Here is a 16,074-nt window from a genome sequence, read left to right on the forward strand (position 1 = left end):
TCCTTCAGCCTATGTTCAAGGAAAATTTTGGATTCTGCTTCCTCTTCCTGTCACTGTATGAGCCAAGTCAATTTGCTTCCTCCTACACAATAGCTCACAGATTCATCCTTTCTTCAGCAGCCAGCAAAAGCTCATAGCAGGATCTCGTCATTTTATACTTCGTCTGTATTAATCTGGTCTCCAGCCATGTTCCAGCACTACTGCTGCCTTCACTTCATTCAAAATAGCAAGATTATAACACTGTTTCTGGCTGATTGCTTTGGCTGCATCACCACTCTACTTGTGTCCGTCCAGTGGCTTCACATTTCTAAACACAAGCATCTTATCTTTGCCTCTAAGATCCTTCACATTTAGCTTCACCCTATCTGTCAAATATATTAGCCTATCAAACTGTCAGCTTTTACCTGTGATCTGACAAAGATGACAGCCTTCATCACCACGTCTGCTTCTTCTTTAGTCACTTCTATGCTTTCATCTGCCTGTCCCCTATGCATAAGGAAAACTACTGTGGAGAATTCTTAATTTAACCTTCCTTGGAGGCTTTTCCATCTGGGGACAGAGAAATAAACTCCATAACTCCCTTCCTGCACTGGCCAAGCAAATGCAAAGCTGTGATTTCAGTATCCCTGCTAAGCCCTGTTCAGTTTATATTGTTGTTTCTTTTCATCTGACTCTGCTGCATCAACTACTTTGTCTGTCTTACACATATTCTCTTCTTCTCATCTCTTCTTCTCCAGTCAGTAAATTTCACCCCTAGATAGTGGCAGTATCCTATAGCCATAGCAGTATTCCTACTTATGCTATTGACATGCTGGCCAGTTCCAGCTCAGATTGTCACTTGTAAGGTCTTCCTCCCGTGGCCTAGTTATGTGCTGTGAAAGAACTGCTTCATGCCCTCTGCATATGAGCTTTTCCATCCTGGTTGTTCAGCTGCCGCAATCAGGGCCTGCCTTTAAGATAATGACCTGGTCATAGGCTCTAGCATTGCAATGATTAATTTTACTGAACAAAGCTATCATTATTATTCTGCTTGCTTAGGTCTTGGGAACCTCTTTAGGTTGTTGGCTTGATGCACTTCAGGAGGGGTTATAGCACTGGATTGCTCAGGACTTTGAGACAACTAATGGATATTAATGACTAGACTCATTGTTATATAATTGCAGAATATCAGGAAGCTGTTATACTCAAGTAGTTTTGGCAACCTCCCCTTCTTTCACAGAAGCCAAAATCTTGTACCTGGACTGTATTGCCTAACAAAACTGTGCTCTTTCTGGCCATTTTTCATTTGCTGCTTCTACTACTACAAATTCTTGGCAATGAACCTTACTGTAACAAGACTTACGATATGGAGTTAAATGACAGAGTATGGAAGAGGTTTTAACTTTATTAACTCTTAGCCACCACAGTGGAATGGTGTTATATTTTGATTTTTTATTCTTTTGATGTTTTTAGAAATCCCACAGAAACACTGCTGACTAAAGTTCAGTCACTCATAAAACTTTATAGATCATTAAAATTTCTGTTTATTTCAGCTCTGAGGGAGATCTAGGTTGCACTGTTTTAGATGTTACTAACTTTTATTTCTTAAGGGCCAATAAAAATCAGGTCCAAATTACACCCAGAGATTTAGTTTTGAGGTTAATTTTGCCAGTGGACAGCCTGGAAAATTAAATTTTATCCCAAAGAAATCACATTCATTTATGTTTAATTTCATGGACCAATTTCAGAACATGCACCAGAAGTCAAGCAGACAGGAATTCTTGTGGTGTTCCTCATTCCTAATAGAAAGTGATACTTTTTAATCTAAAACACTATGTTTAATTAACTTACTTCACTTTCCATTTCACTGGGCCTTGTACCCTGACTGCTCAGAGGGAGAACACACAAGCTTACTCTGGTTCTATTTTGGATGAACTAAGTCCCCAAAAATCAAAACCTTTGAAATTTCTCTATTACAAGTATTTTTCAAATAAGTGTATAAACTGTGATATGTTGTTATGGCAAAAGGCCTCTCATGTGCCTTGTATTCTTTGGACAACCCAACCAAGGTTCTTCAGCCCAACAAAGGTTTTTCAGCAGCATGTCCTGAGGAGGAAAATCTGCCTTAGACAAAGGGATTCGTCATAAAACAGTGAATTTAATCATTGTGACTTCCCTTCCACTACATTGTGTCTATTTGCCTTTTTTGCTCCCTATCCAGAATTATACATCAATTTGTTTGCTCCTGTTTCCCAGTACTCCTCTGCTACTGGCTTCCATATCTATGGAGACCTGCCCCAGGGCTGCACTTAAGCAGTAAATTTCAGCATGTGAACTGCCTCAGGAGATGTTAGCTTGTGCTTAACTCTAATGAGTTTTTCTGATCAACATGTTTAAATATTGAAATGCTGGCAAATATTCAGATAGGAGCATCGTGTAGTTTTCTTCAGGCTCCTGCTGTCTTCATACAAGTTTTGCAGGTGCTGTCTGTGTCCAAAACTGGAAAGCGCTAATTATTTTCCCATGCTAAATCGTCTTCGTGGTCAGTGTGTTGCTCTCCTGTTTCAGGTTTCAGCGATGATTAAAGTCATAGAGAAATCTTAGCTACTCTGAGGTCAAAAAAATCTCCATTGGAACCTCTAACATTTAACATACTCTGCTGATATTGTTCTTCTCTGTAGAAACTTTTTTAAAGCTTTGCATAGTAAATGAGACATTTACATGCAGTTCATAACTCACCGGTTATCATCTGCGTCTCTGTCCAAGAGCTGCATAAATACATCATGTTTTTCCTTTTTTATAGGATTACTTTAGAACAAACACGTTGTGTTATGATCGGTAATAAAATTAATAAATCTCTGAAACAATTCACAGCTTTCTGATTTATTTCAATGGTCAATGCAACACCTTGTGTTCACATTGAGCTCTTTGAAAATTATATATGGCTATGCTGACAAGTTAATTTTTTCCATACCATCTCTTTCTCACTACCTAATGAGACTGAAGACACATATAGCTCAACTATTTTTCATAATGTACTTTCTGGAGTATTTAGCACTTATGTTTTATATCAATTTTTATTTTGAGTTATGAATTAGCATTTCAACCCTAAAACCCCTCTGACAAGAACTTGAATGTACCTGTATTTTTCCAAGTGTCACAAATAACACATACAAAAGTGCACACAATATACATGTTTGCTTGTCAAGGAGAGGAAGGAGGGTATATCAAAACATTTGGATCTTCATTTCACACAGGCATACTGAAGTTTGGACATTTGTTCGAAGCCTATCCAAATGTATCTGAGTATTTTGGCTCTGGAAATCAATTGGAAATCTTGCAAGGTCAAAATTTCTCATGAGATTACCTCTAATACCTCTTCAGCTTCAGTCAGGCCAGTAAAAATACCACAAAATACTCTCTTGTCCACTCTTTCTCCCAGCTGAAAATGGAAAAGATGAGGAATGTGAAAATTAAACAATTAATCAAATTTTTTCCAACCCTCAGGAAAAGGCTTGGTTCAGCTCAAATTTTTTTTGCAAGGTTTCAGGTTTGCTCTTGTTTTATGCAAACTTGTTCACAGAGCCCAAGTCTGTATGCGAATTGCACTAATTCTCATGGTCAGAACTGCTCCTGTTAACTTTAATGGGCTTAATGACAGCTCCATAGCCTTTCAGTTTCACAGTACAGTGTTTACTTGGGGTTTCTATCCCCACATGCAACCACATTTCCACTTTATTCCCACTTTCTGATTTTTTTCAAAATACTTTTTTTCAACAGCTCTCCTGACACATAAGGAAAACACTGATCTAAAAATCTCTTTTAACTCTGCAGAGGCGTACTCAAGCCTATATACCACACAAATTATACCGTGCTACTGTGGAACTGAATGTGATACAGACATACTCTTCAGAAATGTTGCATGTCAGTGTACCATACATGCTTTTTTCCCTGGTGATGATACCCTGAAACACTGTCTTATGATGAGAAGGAATTCCAGAAATGCTTTTGCTTTGATCCTGATACTGCGAAGATCTTCTTCAGAATAGGTGAGCTCCTGAATTTCTGTTCAGTTCCTAAAGCCTATATCTCATGCAGATTAGGAAAAGTTTTAGATTATGCATCAAACAACATTTCTTAAAATGACTGTGAACTGTTACCTTAAAGTTACATGTAAACAAACCACACTGTAATAAACAAAACAAAACAAAATAAAATAAATAATACATATTAACGTGCAAATACAATTCACTATTGTAACCGAGGAAGATTTTGAATAGCTGCTGATTGTCACAGAACAATGGTAGCACCAAATAGAAGGTTTCCAGGCAGAAATTCCTTTTTCTCTCTCTTCATTCTTCTTTACACTGGTAAGTAAAATGTCAAGGAAATTATTCCAAAACTAAGTTTTTGCCAAAGTGCTCTGTAATCAAAATAGAATAAAAATGCTCTTTTTGACCACTTCACAAGAAAGGATGTTAAAACCATGAAATTACACAAATTATATTATTGGATTGTTGTTTTTTTCTGTAAAGAAGATCATGATACAATAGATGAAAGTTCTGAAGTAATTAAGAAAAAAATACAATTGCAAGTACAGATTTGTATTTTCCCTTTGTTTCAACAAATGTGAGAATGCCAAGCTTTCATTTCTGAAGGTGTCCATGTAGCAATATGCAAAACTTAACTGGTTTTTCTTTTAGATTTTAATGACATTTATTCATTGTCCCACTTGAACTGAAAATAAAAAGGGTTGCACATTTTCCAGTCATCTGGCTTCGTTCTGAACACCACTGTTAATTTTGCCTGGAGTTTGATGATTCCATTCCTTATAGTCCTCTCTACATCTCATAGAAAAACATATACACACTGTAACAAAAAAAGAAATAGGAAAATTTTATCTCTATAAGAAGCCTTCATTTTTCCAAGAGGTGAATTGAATAGAAGGTGTTTTGGACACTCATGATACAAATAAAATGACTCATTGTACTGAAGTCATTGGTTGGCATGAGGCAAGTAACTTTACTGGGATTAGTCCCAGTTGCCTTTCAATTCAGCTCCCGAATTTCAACTGCACTGAATTATTCCTGGTTAGACGAGGGAACAAAGTTATGGAAGAAAACATAAGATAATGTTATTTCAGCGGTCTAGAGAGATGTCTATCATTTGTTTTTAAAGTTACATTGATGTGTTTATTCAACATTATCAAAGGTTTGAGTTTATTTCTTAATGGTGTGCTTACATGTCTTCAGCATTTTTCCTCTGTTCCCAAATTACCACTAAATAGCAATAGTGGTACTCAGTGAGTCTTCAATTTAAGTCAGAAAGACCAATGAGAACTCGTATCACACTAGAATTTGTACTTCCCATGTGAACTAATTCAAGCTTACTCCTTAATGTTCCAAGTTTAGCAGGGTGGATTTGAGATATTTTGTACTATGATTATGCTAGTAAAAAGGTTACAGTCAGGACATTGGTTTGAACAATTTCCCAGGATGATCTGTTAAATATAATTGTTAGAATATTTCCCAGTTTTGACATGAGACAATTAATACTCATTCTAATAATGCTAAGGGGTTAGCACAGGAGGAAGAAGCCCTCTTTTCCCAGGAGGAGTATGGACAAGGTTGTCCTTTCTGAGAAGGAAACATTTCTAGCAATCACAAGGTCTGCCATGGCATTTGTCACTGAGATTGAGATCTGGTCCATTTTCTCTACTGTAGGGATCAATTGTCCATATGCACAGCAGGGAGTCCATGTGCCTGCTCAGGATGCAGTGGTCAATGCAGGCAAAGATGGAACTTAAGTGAGTTGCCACGAAGAAAGACAAGTCTTGAACTGCATTCTCCATCAGCAAAGACCAAGATCTATCTGAATTGGACGTGTTTGGAAACATAATGATAGGTCCTCTATATGTCATTTGTTTGACCAGTGAGCTCCATATCTTTCCTTATGCAGGGAAACAAATTAATTATAGCAGATTAATCTTGAACTGATGGAAATAGGATTTCTTGCAAATGAAAAGTAAATCTGGTAGCAGTTTTATACTTAAAACTGAATGGTATCTACACAAATGAGAATGCAATTACATAAAATAGCAATTAAGAAGCTGAATTCTTCATGAGATTAATTTTTTTATCCTAAAGACCTCTTTGTTACATTGTGTTAAGCAGTTACAAAATTCTTTTTCCAGTAGTTTGTGCATTCCTTGGCTACAATAAATAATTCTTTTTCTCCCTTTCTTATTTTTCTTTAAGGGAATTTCATCATTATGAGTGGTGCCAGATTTATAGCACTGGAAAAGGAAGACTTCAGCTTTATGGAAGGTAAGCCAGTGGGTGGCAAAAATGCAAATATACTTATGTTGCACTTCCTATTTTTAGCTTCAGAAGGAAAAATGGTGTCTGGGACATTCTGGTTTTTGCATTTTGTTAAGAACTTCTACTATGCTCTAAATACATCTTTCCATGTGTATAAGCATGTGACAGAGTAGAGAATGGAAACATTTATGTACCCTTTTCATACTGTTTCCTTTTCTTTCTTCAGTCAGCATGAGCATTTGCTGGTTCAGTGAGGGGACAGCAGAGGGGTTGTCTCTCGCAACCAATGGCTCTCTCACTAACTAGTGTTTAGGGAGTTGCATCAAAATTAAAAGATCACAGGCAGAAAGACCATGGGAACTCAGCATTGGTTCCTGGGTCAGATTGTAGGCAGGCTTTCTGCCACCAGAAGACAGTTTTTCTATTCTTTCCTGGAACTTCCCTCCCTTACTCCTAGGAACCTGCACTACAAGAGTGGAAGGCAATTTTATAACCCATAACAATCTCAGCATTCGCCAGCTACTAAGGATTTAAACAGTGGCCCAGACGAATTAACTAACAGTCCTCATTTTGTAGTCCTCCATCCTCAAACCAAGTGCACAGAAGGAAGGGAGGGAGGGTTGAAGACAAAGAACAAGAGAGTAGAGTTGACACTTGTGTCTCTGCACCTGCAGGACAGCATGGCAAGCTGGATCTTACACTGGGAACTGTACCAAACTACACCAGGAAAACTGAAATTTACATGATGGGAACAAAATACACAGGTGTAGGAACTGGACTAAAACCAGTTACATATTTCACTGGGTAATGTCAATGATAAATTACCAAATTTGGTAGCCAGATTTTACAGAAGTACGAATCTTCTATGTGTCCAGAAGAGAAGATTTAAAATGAAATGGGATACAATGTGGTAGAAAAGAATTACAAATTGTTGTCATTAGTAAAAACACAGTTTGAATCTGTTGTCTAAGCATAAACATGCAATTTTTCAAGGTATAAAGAGAGCTGGTGAAGTTCTGTGTCAACAAAAGGGCAAAAATGGTTTAAGGGAAGTTAAGAGAAAGGTCATAGTTCAGTGCCAATCATTTCAAGTCAGACTTTTCTGACTGCACATCAGATGAATACAGACTGCTCTAGTTTCAAGCTAATTGGTTTGGGATTTTCCAGTGCTCCTTGCTGCTTGATCAGGAACACATGAGACCATAGAAGTGTCAAAGGATATCATTGGCAATACCCCAGTAGCAAATCTTTCTTCTTTTCTTGCATGACCCACTTAATTGAACACTCATATCAGTGGCAGATTCATTGCAAAAATACGTTTTTCATTTTTATGCCCTTTTTATGAAAGCTGTAAAATTATATGCTTAAAAGACTTTGGCTAAAAATTTTGTGAAAATGGATAACATTTACTTTTCCTATGCTTGAGGTGGAGTAAGTGGTTCACATTTGTGAATATCCCTGAATAAAATGCATTTTTATTAGCATTTCTATTTACAAGCTATTACCAGATGTCTGATTTAAAAGGCATTTTTGAAAGATTAAATTCAAAATACCTGATATACTCACGCATATGAGGGGGTCCAACAATTCACATAAGATGCATTAGGGAATACTGAAAACAAGGCTGACTGATGAATTATTTTTCCTTACTTTTACCTTTTTATGTCAATCTGAGGGTGTCTTCAGTACATTACAGAGGCCTTCTGCCCACCAGTGGGTGTTTAGAATAATGGCACTATCTGAAGTAGTCCAAGCTGACAAAACAACAAGGGCCGAAACCTGATCCTCCCTTTTTTATGGAAGAAAAATTCCCATTGATGTCAATGAGAGCTTTGCCTAACAACAAAATCAAGAAAATGCCCCCAAATGATATCTCCAAAGGAGGCTTTACTTATGTCATACAGCTGTACCTCATGAGCCAGCACTCCAGGATTCCATTATTCTTCTCCCAATTGTTAGTGAAATTACTAAGCAAGCCAAAATATAATACCTCTGCTCTGGGAAGTGAGGCTAAAATGTGCACCGCATATTCTGCATGTACATATAGAGCTTACAGTCAAATCATTGTTCTCAGAATAAAAGTTACAGTAACAGGCCACCATGATTGCTACAGTAAAATGAAGGGAATTCACAACAGGGTTATCAAAGCGATATAGCACCATAAAAGTCAGCAATGAAAGGACCTATGGTTAGATCCAAAAATACTTAGGCCCCTGAAAAGGGTTTGTATTGTTTTTTTTTTCAATTCAGTTCATTTTATCCAGTGACTTCTTAATATAATATACAGAAATAGTTCTCTGAAAGTACAGGTTAAGAGTCCAGGACTCTCCTCCCTCAGGAAATTGCCCAGATCTCCCTCTTTTTCTCCGGCCAATGAAGCTTGGATCTCTTTTTTGCATTTACTTTGACAAAATGGACTAAGTTCACCTTCCTCTGCTTCCCCACAGCCAAGGTTTAAGGCACTCAAGTGGCAGATACGAATCTTCATGTCCTTAAGAGGGCCTGAATCTGGATTTCCTACACCTTCATGGTGAAGGTTCACACCAATACATTATTATATAGAGGAGGATGAGGAGGGTGTCTTTATGCTCTAGCTTTATAATGAAGGTGGCACCCACAAACAAATTTTGTGAGGAATGCCTTTGTTAGTACATTTTGAGTGGGTCCTGCTCTGTAGATGAAGTCTCTCAGCATGCTTTGGTGAGTAGGTGGCTAAGTTCTGAACCCCAGATGAGCTTTGTTTACTGGGGTAGTCTTCTCTCACATACTCCATTTCTGCCCCTTACTATCCCTGACCCATGTATCAATGTGGAGTGCAAAATGGCATCAGCAGCTCAACAACAAAATTCAAAGATGAGTCCCTCGTTCCAGTAAAGCCATGAAGCCTTGGTGAATAAGCCCATGGACATATATATATGTATACTCTCTGTTTAATAAATTTTGCTCCAAAAATGGGAAATGTTAAGCCACTATGTCCTGTGCAATGCCTGCCACATGAGGTCTTCCTTTCCAATACCCCCCTGATGCCAACACATTTATAATGAAATGTGTTCTGGGCCATGCAATCTGCACATTGATGTTTCAATGAGCAGAGTACTGAATGAAGGTTATGGAGAATGTAGCCAGGTTGAGCAATGAGATTGCTGAGCAATGACATGTGGGTTTTTTTCTGATCTCCACTTCTTCTGGCATCACCAGCTAGAAAAACATCAAAATACAAGTATATGTCAAAAGCATGAAAGAAATGGAAAAGCAAGAATTTTTTTCAAAGGTTATTGAAAATTCACCTTGAAAATGTGGGGACTTGAATACCAGGATGTACATCAGAAATAGGTTATCATCATGAGACAGAAATCCTGTAAGGAATATAACTTTAGCAATCTCTTTTTATGTTCCTTTACTGTCTCCAGTGGTCAGCGTTGATACTTGCTGAGCTGGTCTCAAGTTGTGCGTGATAAAGGTCTGATAGCTCAGTGATGTTCACTGTATGGTCCATCCACATGCCAGTCAGCTACATGGGAGCTACCACTTTGATGGTCTCTGAGTCTCCATTTTAGTAATCAGGATATGTCACTATGGATTAAAGCATGGCATTTTATTCATTTCAGCAGTTGAATGGGCTGCTGCCACAGTAATGCTGGCATCTTCCAGGTCAGGAGGTAGGCTGTATTGGCACAGTCCAAAGAGCACACACACATCTCCCACACAGACATGTTCAGCGATACTGTCAGGCCATCCTTGTAAAGAAGTCCAATAAGACTCTCTGATGTATCAACCATTAATCATAGTTTCATGTCATCAGCAAACTTAGTGAGGGTACACTCTGCCTCATCATCTAGATCTTTAATAAAGATTTTCTCTTCATAGGGTGAAAAAACCTTGCAGTTTTTCAAGCTGTGACCCGATTCTAATGTTCTATTGGTGAGTTCTCAACAACGGCACAGGTTTAAAATAAGTTGCTAGCTAAAGTTAGGTATCTGCCAAACAGAAAAAACAATTAGTATACAGAGTTATGTTTTTCAAATTGATGTAGAAATTTCCCTGGCATTGAAATGAACATCAAAAGTGCTGCCAGTTAACATGATCAACTTGGTCTCCTAAAGATGAAGTAACAACACATATTTCACCTTCACCATGCTTCTTTCACAATATGTTTCTTGCAGGAAAACAACTTTTGTCAGCCTTCTGGAGTCAATGACCATATTCTGCAGCAGGCCTGGATGACAGCCAGAAAATGATTGTCTTTGGAGGATTATGGGTAATGCCTTGCTAATTAACTATAATGGTAGCCTGGTAATGTTTAATAGTGGGTTAGGCATTGCTTTCCCCTCTCTCAGATGTTATTCGTTCAAGGAGAAAAATATTTGTAAGGTGATTTCACTTATGGTTTCAACATATTCTAAATGAACAATCTTTGTTCTCTCACAAATGGTATTGTGTTGGATAACACAGTTGACAAGGTTTCATAAATCCTTTTCCAAGTTCAGTTTAATTGCAATTCAATATTATTTTGTTTCTATTAACCCAGGTAAATAAATAGAGTGAACTGGCAATTTTGAACTGTGATCTATGGCACGGTCCCCAGTGTATTGGCACATACAAAATTCTTGCAGATCACAAATCTGCAAGAAACATGTTTGTGTCTTCCAACAAAATGTCATCAAACCTCTGAAGGAATCCATATTTATACTTCACATGGTGAGTTACAGCTCCACATTAAAAGCAGACAGACTCTAAAGCAGCAGGTTTGAAACAGGGAGAGGGAAGAATCCTCCTACAAACCTTGATCTTTCCAAGTACTAGAATTGTAACATATTTAAATTAATTTATTTTAATGAAAGCAATTATCCTATTTTTTCCCATTCTTTCTGCTTTCCACACAATTACTGTCTTATTTACTATAAGATGATCTTCTGTGCTTTTCCTCCACTCCCTAATACCCTAGTTCTCTGATAATACAATGTGTATTTTACAACTCATTTTATCTCTCTGTGGTGAAATCCTCTTTCAATCTGTAACAGTAAATACTCACTATAAGATTTAACAGATTATGGTGAGATCCACTATCAAAGAAATTCTAAAAAACCTCAGCTATTACAGGATAAATAACTGCTTAAAATATACAAAGCAAAGATTGAGGCTAAGAGGTCACTCTTCATAGAAGTATATCTCTGTCATCCTATGTTAAACTGTTCTGAAATCTGCTCTGTTTAATGCATTTACACAGGAACTGAACGAACAAGAAGGCAGCAATACTATCACTACTTGCAGATCATATAAAATAAACCAGAGTAGCCATTGTCAGGATAAATGCAAAGAATTACAGAGGAATCTTCTAGGTTAAGGGGGAAAATAGAATTTGAAGTTTACTTGACAAGTGTAAAGTAATGCACACAGGCAAAAAAATACCCTATGGTATATTTGTTTATTTATGAACTTCAAGTATTAAGGAAACCAGTTCTGGAGTAATGGTGAATAATTACCTATAAAAATAGTGTAATGCTAAGTAGAGACCAGTAAGACAGGTAGAATGTCAGGAAATATTAGGCAGGAAACTGAGAACAAAATACATCAATATGATCCATGCAGTACATATGTGTTGAATGCAACACGCAGTTCAGTTTTTCAGAGGATATAATAGAAATAGAGAAAATACAGACAAAAGAATCAGAGTGATTAGATTGAAACAGATTCCATATGTGGACAGATTAGGAGTAGTAGGACACTTTTAATCCTGGACAAGACTCCTGAAGCGTCAGAGGACAGTTGGATGGGGAGAGCTAGTGAGGTACATTAATTCACTAGCCTAGACAAATGCATAGAAGACATCAGGTTTCAGGGGGAAACCTCTGGCACATGGAGACTGTAATTTGTTGCCTACCAGAAGCTGGGAGAATATAACAAGGTAAGATAATACTTGCTTGGTCTTGCGTTATTCTTTAAGTAACTTGTCACAGGCATCAGTCTTTGGTGGTATGAAGCCAGATGGTCTGGCCTTATGTGGTAGTTTATCTCCTCTTAAGATCTTTTTAGGTAAGATTCACTTCATCTCCCTTTGGATAAGGGCTTCTAAAGTGAAGAAACCTACACCTGAAGTTGTCACCAGAGGCTCTCATTATGCTGAGAATCAGACATTTTCAGGACATGATTCATGCAAACTAGTTTAGACACTATTGTGGTTTAACTCCAGCCAGCATCCAAGCCCCAGGCAGCTGCTCGCTCCTCCCCTAACAGCAAGATCGAGAAGAGAATTTGAAGGGTAAAAGATAGAAAAATCACAAATTGAGATAAAGACAGCTTAGTAGGGAAAGCAAAAGCCATGCACACAAGCAAAGTAAAATAAGGAATTAACTCCTGCTTCCCATGTGCAGCCAGGTGTTCAGCCACCTCCAGGAGAGCAGGGCCCCATCACGTGTGATGGTTACTTGGGAAGACAAACACCATCACTCCAAACATCCCCCTTTCTCCTTCTTCTCCCCACTTTATATACTCAGCATGATGATATATGGTATGGAATATCCCTTTGGTCAGATGGGGTCACCTGTCCTGGCTGTATCTCCTCCCAACTTCCCACACAACTTCCTTGCCAGCATGTCAGTACAGAAAGCAGAAAAGGCCTTGGCTCTGTGTAAGCACTGCTCAGCAATAACAAAACCTTCTCTATATTATCCATCCTGTGTTCAGCACAATTCCAAAACACAGCCCCACAATAGCCACTGTGAAGAAAATTAACTCTACCCCACCCAAAACCAGCACAGACATCTACCTCGGAATGAGATGAATCATACTCTACAAATGTTTGTTTCTCTCCATCGACTACAAAGGCAGGTAGAAGTGATTATTTTTATTGTAGATGTTTATACTGAGTCAGGTGAATTTCATCCATTTTATTTTTTTTGTCCTCTGCTATCAGAAGAAAACTGGTTAAGACTGAAGCAGAGCAGAAACAAGGCCAATTAAGCACTGGAGATGCACATTCGTGGCAATTACCCACACCACATTATGAACTATGATTTCCAGGATTCAGAAGAGAGGCAAATGGGCTCATATGGCACAATTCTTTTTATGGTTTAACCATGCTAAGCAGCTAAGTACCATACAGCCATTCACTCACACTCCCACAGCAGGATGGAGGGGAGAATCAGAAGGGTAAAAGTGAGAAAACACATGTGTTGAGGTAAAGGCAGTTTGATTATTTGAAAAAATGGAGGAGAAAAATTGACAACCAAGAAAAACATGTGATGCAAAAGAAAAATAATTGCTCGCTACCAACCTACTGATGCCCAGCCAGTTCCTTAGTAATGGCAACCCCCACAAAACCTCCATCCTCCAGCTTTTATTGCACCATATGGTCTGGAATATCCCCTTGGTCAGTTAGGGTTGTCCAGCTGTGTCCCCTCTTAGCTTCTTGCACATGCACTCACTGGTGGGGCAGTCTGAGAAGCAGAAAAGACCTTGAATATGTGTAATCAGTCAACAGCAACCAAAACATCCCTGTGTTATCAACATTGTTTTCATCACAAATCCAAAACATAGCCCTCCACAATCTTCTATGAATAAATTTAACTCTCTCCCAGCCAAACTCAGTACAAATCAGAATAAGGAAAACCTCCTGTAGGTACCATCTCCACAACGCTTTAGCGAAAATTTTTAACTGCATTCCTGATCAGGGTATCTATGGTATAAGGAAGCCCTTCCTAGAATTCCTCCAGTAGGTATTGGTGAAAAGATGAGAGCGGTCCATTTTGGCAAAGTCTGTCAGTTAGTACTGATGGCAAGTTGAGTTTTATATATATATATTTATATATATATAAACAAAATACCTAAACTGCAGAGAAGTGAGAAGACTTTCTTGCTGTCAGTTCAGGCAGATAACTCCTAGGGTTTGCTTTTCACATGGCAACTACAAGTAAAACTGCCTGCACAAACATTGTCAACATACAGGCAAAAAGCTGTCAAAACATTTTATCATGCACATTTAAATGCAAACAATCAAAATTTCCCAAGTGCTAGACTGTTCTCTGTTTTAAGTAAAACACTCCACTAAAATCATTGTGGTTCTGCTTAAAAACACAAGAGTAAGGTCAGGTATGCAGAATTTCCACCTTCAGTGATGGTCCAAATTTCTCCTGTGCCTGAGTTCAAGGCAAAAAAGATGTGCTGTTTCTTCTGGTTTGGATTAAAAAATGAAAAATAAATATTTTTCATGGAGTCTTACAGGGATTTTGGCCTTCCTGAATCATACTGCATCTGGATTTCTCCACCCTTTTGTTTAGGTAGGAAACTCAAATGGAACTCACTAGCACAACCTTTGGCATCTCCAAAGCCTTGGCAAACTGTTTAGGCTAAATAGGTCAACAGGGTGGAGATAGCTCCTAAAGCTTAAAACTGTTCTTGAAAGTTGAAACGTCACCAGCTATTTCTATCAACATGTAGGTTAAGATCAGATTCTCATGAAGCATAAGAAAAACCTGTTTTGCCAATGTCCAAAGAGGTCAGCAATCCTGAATTAGAGAGAGGTGGTGGAAAAGTCTTGCCTGTTGCAGCCCCAAAACAAACTTTAAGAGGTTTAAAAGGAGGAACTACGAACGATAAGGAGTGTGTTCTGGACTGTAGTGTTGGCTGCACCACTAGAGGCAGAGAGGCAAAGGCAAAAGAGGTGTGGCTGAGCCTTGTAGACGTGTATGATATGACTCCAATGTTTATGGAAAGAGAACCACAGCCAAATATTTGGAACCTGATGAGCATTCTCAGTTGCAAATAGCAGTTATTTCAACAAGCAAATGGCCTTCATACTAGATTCTCTGGACCTTAGGTTCCTCTGTGTCCTGTCTTATTTCCTCATTCAGAATCTTCTTCCATCACTTACACTTTGTAAAAAACATACCACAAATGCTTTCAATATATCAAACTAAGAAATTTCCAGATGCAAGATAGCCTACTCCTTCCTCCATCTTTAATATTATTCTTACATTAATCATACAAAAAAAATATATTTTTGAGCAAATTACAATTTTGGTATTTACATGCTATAAGGTAGTGATAAACCAAATCATCATCTATGTCAGCAAAATAGCACCTGAGGGTAAATGACATCTGAGTAAACTTGCTCCTATAGCATCATTCATCCCAAATGCCTCTTAGTTTTAATGAGTAGAACAAGGACTATAAGGCTACTGCCCAAATTTCTTCTAAGTCGTGTTAAATCAGGCTCATCAAAAAGCTCTTTGAACATAAAACCACAATCTTTGTTCATCAGGTACTGTGTGGTCACATGATGTCTTAGTTTCATACAGTTTCCTAAAAACTACAACATTCAGATATTCAACTAGGAGCCTATTTTAACAAAGGAGACAAACACAGATTATTTAAAATATTTATGTTTTAAATTATTAGCACAATAGAAAACACAGGTCAGTGATATCTGTCTACATATAAATGCAAGTGTGTGTTTGTTTGAGAACACATTAATAGTTAAAAGGAATAATTATGGGAGGGTAATTTTGTTTTAAAATGGCACATGGCTGGATATTCATACAAAATTCGGGATGTTCATGGGCACTATAGAATGAAGAAACTGACATTGCTGGTATTGTTTATACTTTCAATATCATCCGACAAACATTTAACAAACATTTACTTTTTTTTATTTTAAAGTCTCTAGTGCTTTTTTTTCTAGAATTCTGCTGAGTTTCTATACTCAGACTTAACTTTGTTCACCTCATTTGGTTCACTCATGATTTCAGTGCTGTCACATGTAGAGAATTTTACATTG

This window comes from Chiroxiphia lanceolata, chromosome 5, assembly GCF_009829145.1.
Source record: "Chiroxiphia lanceolata isolate bChiLan1 chromosome 5, bChiLan1.pri, whole genome shotgun sequence".
Classification (NCBI taxonomy): Eukaryota; Metazoa; Chordata; class Aves; order Passeriformes; family Pipridae; genus Chiroxiphia; species Chiroxiphia lanceolata.